This window comes from Cebus imitator, unplaced genomic scaffold (genome assembly GCF_001604975.1).
Source record: "Cebus imitator isolate Cc_AM_T3 unplaced genomic scaffold, Cebus_imitator-1.0 Scaffold179, whole genome shotgun sequence".
NCBI lineage: Eukaryota > Metazoa > Chordata > Mammalia > Primates > Cebidae > Cebus > Cebus imitator.
The window spans coordinates 1,338,605-1,346,643 of record NW_016107494.1 but is presented as its reverse complement, the minus strand read 5'-3'; the positions used below and the strand labels follow the sequence as shown (position 1 = coordinate 1,346,643).

The following is an 8,039-nucleotide window of genomic DNA, read 5'->3' as shown; positions in this document are numbered from 1 at the left end:
GCGCATAGCTGCCTTTCAAAACAACTAAAAAATTGTGATCTCCCACTCTGAAGCTGATATTGAAACATGAATTTCAAAGTTGCTGAGCCTTCTTAATCTTTGATGAAGCTATGTATAAAAGGACACTTCCCCAGAGAATTCAAGAACAATTGATTTAATTAACAGTGTAGCTAAAATAGTTCTATATTTAATTTGGTAATCTAAACAGCTAAGGACTGCAATTGTTTTTCCCATAGAGAAGTTTCAATGACTCAGCCATTTTCCGTTTGATTCTGATCTCTAAGGAAATACAAGAAAGATACAGAGTGACCAATGCATTTAAAATCAAAATATTATTTTTCTTAGCTAATAGCTATAGAAAAATTCATAAATGATTTTTTATGATAAGCAGAGCAAATAAAATATTTGTTAAAATGTATATAAAAACTAAATGTATTATGCTGCCCTAAATTAATACTATTAAAATGATGTTCATAATTTCAGATTATATATGCATATATAATATATACAATATTATACTGAATATATTATACTCAGTAACTTTTAAAATTTATTCATATATAATAAGATATATTATATTACATAATGTATTTATATACAATGTATAAATGTATACAATTGATTAAAAGTAGAAAATTACACTGGTATTACTAGTGGCTGGAAGGCATTCTTAAAGCTTTTGATTAGGATGATATTTTGTGCTACCATCAAATATTGATCTTATACCCCCAAACCTCTTTTATTTAACTTTAGGCAGAATTATAAAACTGGCTAAAATAAGAGAGGAAGGATAAAGTATGCATCCTAACATACCACAGCAAAAATTTTTTTGACTGTAGCCTACACTGGCAGGTTGACATTCAGCTTAATGGGGAATGCTTAAAGCTCATCATAGTCCCTACATCATAGATTGTCGTATTGAATGCATTTAGTTTCAGCCGTTCCTCCTTCATATATTTCGATATAAATAAACCCTGTGGAAATCCCAAAGATTTAGTTAGGATCTTACATAATCTGAACTTGCTATTTAATAAATCCAGTGCTACCAGGTTGTTTCGTAAGTGTATTTTGTAGAACATTTTTTTTTCTGTATCTTTCCGAGGGTTGGTAAAGACATCTCCGTGGATATCGGAGTACTAGCAATTACTTAGTAAGAGTAGGAAAGGGATATATTTTTTCTATTAAGTACTCCTGAAGCCTGGTCTATATACCAGCCAATAAAGCAATCTTTAAAAATATTAGAAATATTGGCTAAATTTTTCGTATTATGCATACATTCTGAAAATTATGAGTATCAGGATCATATTTAACATATTTGCAAGTATTTTAGAAAATATTGTGTGAAAGTGAAACTAAATCTTGAGCAGTTTTAAGTCACGGTTAACCCTTCTCCATTATGATTCAGACAATGTAAAGTAAGTGAATTTATTAAGACAAAACAGTCACATACAAATCTCAATGTTGTTATAAGAAGGAATTTTCTAGTTTCCCAAAATAAAACACAAAATTTAATTCTTTTCTTCAAAGGCTTTAACATTACGCATCACAATTTCAATAAATAACAGTCATTCTGAACAACCAGAAATGTTCTTACCTTTCTTCTTTTAATCAGTTTCTTGATTTGCTGCTAGCAGCTTTGTGTCATATCTTCCAGAACCTCTCTTAAAAGCTACAACTTTATTTAATATAAAAATGTTACTCTTGTTTATACAGCACAGCTGCAAACTAGAGTTACACCACTTTTAAAGAGTAACTGAAAGTTTAAGCAGCATTTCCCAATCTAGAAGTAATCATGTGACTATTACTCATACTATTGTTAATCACAGTTGTCTTCTTGATCAAAAAGGCTTGCCAAAGAGGAAGGAAGTTGGTGAAATAAAAATTCAAAGTTGAAGAACAAACACATATTTTCTTTCTCATCGGGGATTCTCATCTGAACAACAGAACACAAAATTACTCAAGTGGTTGTTTTCTGATTCATCCACTAGCGGCTCATAACTGGTATCCATCCAAAGCTGTAGGAGAGGCTGATGCTGATTAATATTTAAACAGCATTCTTTAGGACACTACTGCTTTATTATCTTGTGTTAAGAAAGATCACCTTAAAAGCGATAGAATCAAAGAAAAAGCAATGCTTTAAACTTTGGCTACTGAAAGAAAAACAAAAACTATTCTCTCTCTCAAAGACAAATATTTGCACAGTCACACATATAGGTGTGGGAACACATACACACAAGCATACACAGGGAGAAAAAGAAAACAGAAGTAACAAAGTGCCCAGAATGCTATCATTAACATACAAGATGAGGCTACTACGCTTTTGCTAAGTTACGAGGCCACAACTTTATTTTTTTTCAGATCTGCTCGAATCAGTTTTCCAGTGATTTTGCATTCCCCCTTAACAAATAGGGAGGAAATGAGGAGAAGCAGCCAGCGTCCCACAGCAGCTTTAGAATGAACACTGCATTTGTTCTGAGAGAGAAACTTTAAGGGGAAAAGGAAATGAGAATAGAGAAGAAACTGCAGTACGAAGGAATTAAAAGAAAGAAAATGTGAAGAGGTTTAATTACTTCTGGGTGCCCTCACACATACCTCTGGTCACTTTCGTCAGCTCTCAGAAAGATGATGCAAAGTAAACTGCAGAAGGAAAGGACAGATAACAAAATTGCTCTTTTCATTTTTGGACAGAAAAAAGAAAATTTTTGAGGAAATAAATATATTCTGCCTTTGTTGTTAACAAAAGATTGTATCCAAAGAACTATTAGAAATGCATGTACAGAAAAATATAGAGATTACACAGTTCTAGTTAAGTGAAATTTAGTTTTGTTCCAAAAAGGCAAACAGTCAAGATAGAAAACATTTTCTACACGGCAAAATGTTCTCTGCTGTTGCTTTGCAGTTCATTCTAACCCCAGAAACTAGGCAGCAGCCAACTAGGAAGCTTTGCTGGTTTTAGACATTTCTGTAAATAGAATGACACAATTGGCAATTCTGGTAAGTCTGATGTTTTTCGCTGAGCACAATGTTTTTGAGTTTTAACCATGTTGCTGCACAGATCAGCAGTTAATTAGTTTTTATTACTGAGTAGTATTTCATTGTATAGACATATAATAACTTTTATCCATTTTATAATAAAATGTACCCACTACTACATTGAGCTTTTTCCACTTCATGAATATCATAAGTAAGGTCAAAATAAACCTTTATGCAAAAGTCTTTCTATTGACACATTTTTTAATCCTTTGAAGAAATATGCAGAGGTGAAACTGCTAAATTAGATAGAAAATATATGTTTTATTTTATAAGCATACATTTTTCCAAAAAGTTGTGCCATTCCCAACATTAACATTGAATGGTTCTATTTGCTCCACAATAGCAACATTAGATATGCCCAATCTTTTTAAATTTAACCATTTAAATTTAACCATACATGTATAGTAGAATCTAAATGTGATTTTAACTTGTACATCTCTGATGTTATATTGAGCATTTACTCATGTGCATATTGGCAACTCATACATCTTTTTTCAATGACCTATTTAAATATTTTGCCTATTTTACGGATTTGTTTTCTTATGGTGATTTGTATATATATGCAAATATATATATAAATATAGATACACATAAAATATGCATATAAAAAAGTAAAATGGGTTATAAAATAATATAGAAAAATTTCGTTTTTAGATAAATGTATTAAAAATACTTTCTGTCATTTGTAAGTGCCTTCTCAAAATTTTTTTCTCAAAAATTAAAAAAATGTAGACTCTTCTAAATGTTGTACTCTCTAATTCTGACAGAGTTACATATTCTCCCTTGTTGAGGTCATGCCTTTCTCCTTCCTTAGAGAAAATATTGAGTCCTTCACGCCCTTCTTGCAATTCTCCCTTCCTTTCCTTTCTTAGTTATTGGTCATAGGCCAATAATAAGGTTATGTGTTAAGCTTATAAGGAAGATAAAAGGCTATACTAAGAATGAATTTGGACCTAATTAATATATAATAACAACAACTTGGAGTGTATACAATGGAACTGGATTCTGAGAGTGGCTAGATCATAAGAGAAACATAAAGCTAGATAAGGGAGATTTTATCAACATTGGGGATTCAGTTGCAATATAGAATTTCATAACTTGGATAAATGCTGTGAACAGTGCTGATACACTGCTGAAATAACTCCAAGAAGATTGGACAAAGCAATGGCTCATGTTATGTAGAGTAACTTTCCAGATTTCCCATGGCAGGTACCTGAAGAAAAGATAAAAATGCTTAGAGAAGTGGGCATGCTATAGTGGATAAACTATATAGGGACAGGAAATCCCCCAGTGGACTCTGTTCTATGGGATGGTATAATCGGCACCATAAGGAAGGCACTGGCAAAAGGACTTAAGTCCTTCATAAACATCACTGAGAAGCTCAGCATGACTCTCCTCTGCATGCCAAAGATTACAGTAGGAGATGTTCCCACAGAAGTGAATTCAGAGAAGTATTGGGAATGACAATGTTTAAAGTAGAAAAGGCCAAGTGTTAGAGCTCCACTATGAAACAAGGTGGGCCCTGTAAAGTTTATTCTGTGTAGGTTTATTGCCAAGTTAAAAACGAGGAAACTGAGGCTAGCACAGGAAAATTAGATGCCAATTTATTCAGCTCCCAGGCGAGGTTCTGTGGTCCCAGGGAGAGGAGCCAGGTAAGTCACGCCTGACTCCTCTTAGGAGTGGGGTTTTATAGGCAGTGAAGGCGTTCAATTGGATTTGGAGAAACAGGATGTGGATGGGGTGAGCTGCTATTGGTAGGTAGGTGGGATTTCTGGTGAGCGGGCTAAGTGCTGAGTGCAGAGAGGATTTCCAAGGCGTGCTAGGTGCCGAGTGCAGAGGGGATTTCCAAGGCGTGCTAGGTGCCAAGTGCAGAGGGGATTTCCAAGGCATGCTAGGTGCCGAGTGCAAAGGGGATACCAAGGTGGGCTAGGTGCCGAGTGCAGAGGGGATTTCCAAGGCGGAGCTAGATGATGGGCATATTCTGATAACGTAATTTTCAAGTGGGGAGGGAGATGGGCGTGTCCAAACTCCCCGCAAGGCAACCAGCCTTACAGACCCCATTATGGTACTAAGGGTTGAATTGCAATAGCAGCTGGGATTGCTCACCCACAGAGCTAAAGCAATGTCAGATAAAGCTCAATGTTCACAGAAATAATACAGAGAGCAAAAAGGTGCTTCTACTTCTGTGTTTTCCTTTAACAACTGGTGGCACAGAGAAAAACACAAACGCAACAAGCCCTGGTTTGTGACACCAGCTGATTTCTGTGATGTGATTATTCCCACCATTGCTGATTTCAAGGGACCCAGGTCACATCATTGAACACAGAGTTGGAAATTAATGTGCAGTAGTACAGCATTATTTATTATTTTCACTATACAGATGTAACAAATGTTAATAATTTCATGCGTGGATAACAGCAAAATGCACTAAAAATCATCACAAATTGATGATGAGTTCTAAGTAATTGTTTTATTAGCTTGGTGTTAGGTCCATGACTATGCTAAATGTCATGACCCGGGTTAGGTTCCAGCCAATGCTGAGGTCTGAGGGGAGTGGGTGGATGGACGACAGCTGAAAGAACACTGGGGGCCATAGGCAGGTGAATTTTTAGGCTTACATGGGCTTCTTGCATGCTAGGGCATCTCTTTAAAAAAGTAGAGGACACAATGTCTGGTAGGACTCACTGGATACTGAGGAAGCATTGTTCATACCTGGGAATAAAATTCTGACGTATATATTAGGGGATATACAGGGCTGCAAGGCTCCTATCATGGCTCAGAGAGTAAGTGTGGATTCCTCCACAAATCTGCTGCAGTGGGAGAATCTCTACGACTGGAGCCATGCAACTTATCACACACTATGACACCAGAGGTATCAATGGTGAGAAAAAACTCTGTGGAATTTATGGCCAAGTCCTAACAGGTGAAACAATTTCTACTGATCTCTTGAGCCCTAGAGCAAGACCAGATCAATTATACCTAAGCATTTATAGAGCTTTTGTGAAATAGCTCCTGGCATGCTACTGGACCTTGTAGGAATTGAGTCATCAGGCATACATATGGTCTGAACTGCCATTAACAAAATGAAACCCAGCCAGGCACGGTGGCTCACGCCTGTAATCCCAGCACTTTGGGAGGCTGAGGGAGGCAGATCACTTGACATCAGATGTTCAAGACTAGCTTGACCAACATGGTGAAACCTCATCTTTACTAAAAATACAAAAATAGATGGGCTTGGTAGCAGGTGAATGTAATCCCAGCTCCTAGGGAGGCTGAGGCAGGAGAATCACTTGAACTGGGAGGCAGAGGTTGCAGTGAGCCAAGATCCCACCATGGCACTCCAACCTGGCGACAGAGCGAGACTCCATCTCAAAAAAAAAAAAAAGAAAGAAAGAAAGAAAGGAAAAGAAACCTGTAAGACTCACCAAATAAGTTCAAGCACTCCCAGCAGCAATTCATTATAAGATGAATTGGTATATCCAGAATCAGCACAGGCAGATTCTCAATGAAAAGACAAGCTGAAGACCCCTATGTCAACCAGAGACGACAGGCAAGCTTCAGAAATAATACTACCCAGCTGTCTCACTGGCACCTCTCCCTTGGCTCATGTCTATATGGCTGTTTAAGATATTTCCTATAACCTGCTGATAAACAAGGAATAAAGTTGAGTTGGTTCTTAGAAAGGTCTGTTTTGGATGTAGATGAAAGCTCTAAATGGACTATGGTTACACTATAGCCCCACTAACTGAGATTCATAAGGCAATAAAAGTAACCCACATTTAAAACATATATAAATCCTGGGCAGTGAGTAATGTGTCTCTGCCACTGGAATGAAAGCTCCATGAAGCTATGAAATCAGAGGTGTTTTTCTGTTTTACTTGTTGATGTCTTCTCAGTAGTTAGAACAGTGCCTGCAGCATAACATATTCAAAAAGTCTTATTGAATGAATTAATATATGAGTGAAAATATATGGCAGAATAGTCATAAATACGTTAGTAACAGAAAATGAACAAAGACACAAATAGTTAACTCATAAAAGGCATACATAGTTAATGTATCCAAAGTTGTCTAAAAGCAATGAAAATTCAAGAAATCTAAACTGAAACAGGCTGAGCGTGATGGCTCACACCTGTAATCCTTGGGGAGGCTGAGGCAGGTGGATTACGAGGTCAGGAGTTCAAGTTCAGCCTGACCAAGATGGTGAAACCCCATGTCTACTAAAAATACAAAAATTAGCTGGGCATGGTGGCAGGTGCCTGTAATCCCAGCTACTCCGGAGGCGGCAATCAGAGAATCGCTTGAACCCAGCAGCAGGGATTGCAGTGAGCTGAGATCACACCACTGCCCTTAGCCTGGGTGACAGAGTAAGACTCTGTCTCAGAAATAAAATAAAAAATAAAGTGAAACAATACAACAGCCTATCAGATTGAAAATGCGTCTACAATCACTTGAGCCCAGGAGCTTAAGGTTACAGTGAGTTATGATCACACCACTGCATCCAGCCTGGGCAACAGAACAAGACCCTGTCTCAATTTTTTAAAAAAACTCCTATATAAAACTAAAATAATAATCTCATATAGGTCTTGGAAATTCTGAATTTCAGAAGTGTAAAGTTGTAACATTTCTGTAGAGAATAGATTTCCTTTTATTAACCAATTAATACACGAGAATATGAATTTTGTAAAAGATGCACATTTTCTATGTCTATTTTGGATTTTTTGGGCATCACATTTATTAAGGATCTCAACCCTTAAAAATACTCTTTTGTTTTTCATGGGACAAGGGGAGAGGGCAAAAGGAGACTAAATGCCATGAAGGAATAGTGTCAGCCCACATGGTGGTTGAGCCAAGATGGTGGCTTTTAAAATGGGAAGTAATGAATTTACTAGGGAAATGTGCAGGGGGTTAAACTGACAGAATTTCATTACTAATTATGTAGGAAACACTGGATAAATCTATATTTTGGGAAAAACATTAAGATGTAAATTTTAGACATCTTCAAGTT

At 36.6% G+C, this 8,039-nt stretch overlaps 1 protein-coding gene across 6 annotated transcripts in view; it reads right to left on the bottom strand.

The window, feature by feature from the left end:
* CLEC2B (C-type lectin domain family 2 member B) overlaps positions 1-2,187 on the bottom strand; it is a 30,011-nt gene extending 27,824 nt beyond the window's left edge. For 2 of the 6 annotated variants that reach the window (XM_037744571.1, XM_017545385.2), the window contains exon 1: positions 1,595-2,186. The gene's annotated coding sequence lies outside the window, so the exon portion shown is untranslated. Of the gene's footprint in view, positions 1-1,594 lie in introns of all 6 variants that reach the window. The other 4 variants (XM_017545386.2, XM_017545387.2, XM_017545389.2 and 1 more) reach the window with 4 other exon arrangements.
* Between the last annotated feature and the right edge of the window lie 5,852 nt (positions 2,188-8,039).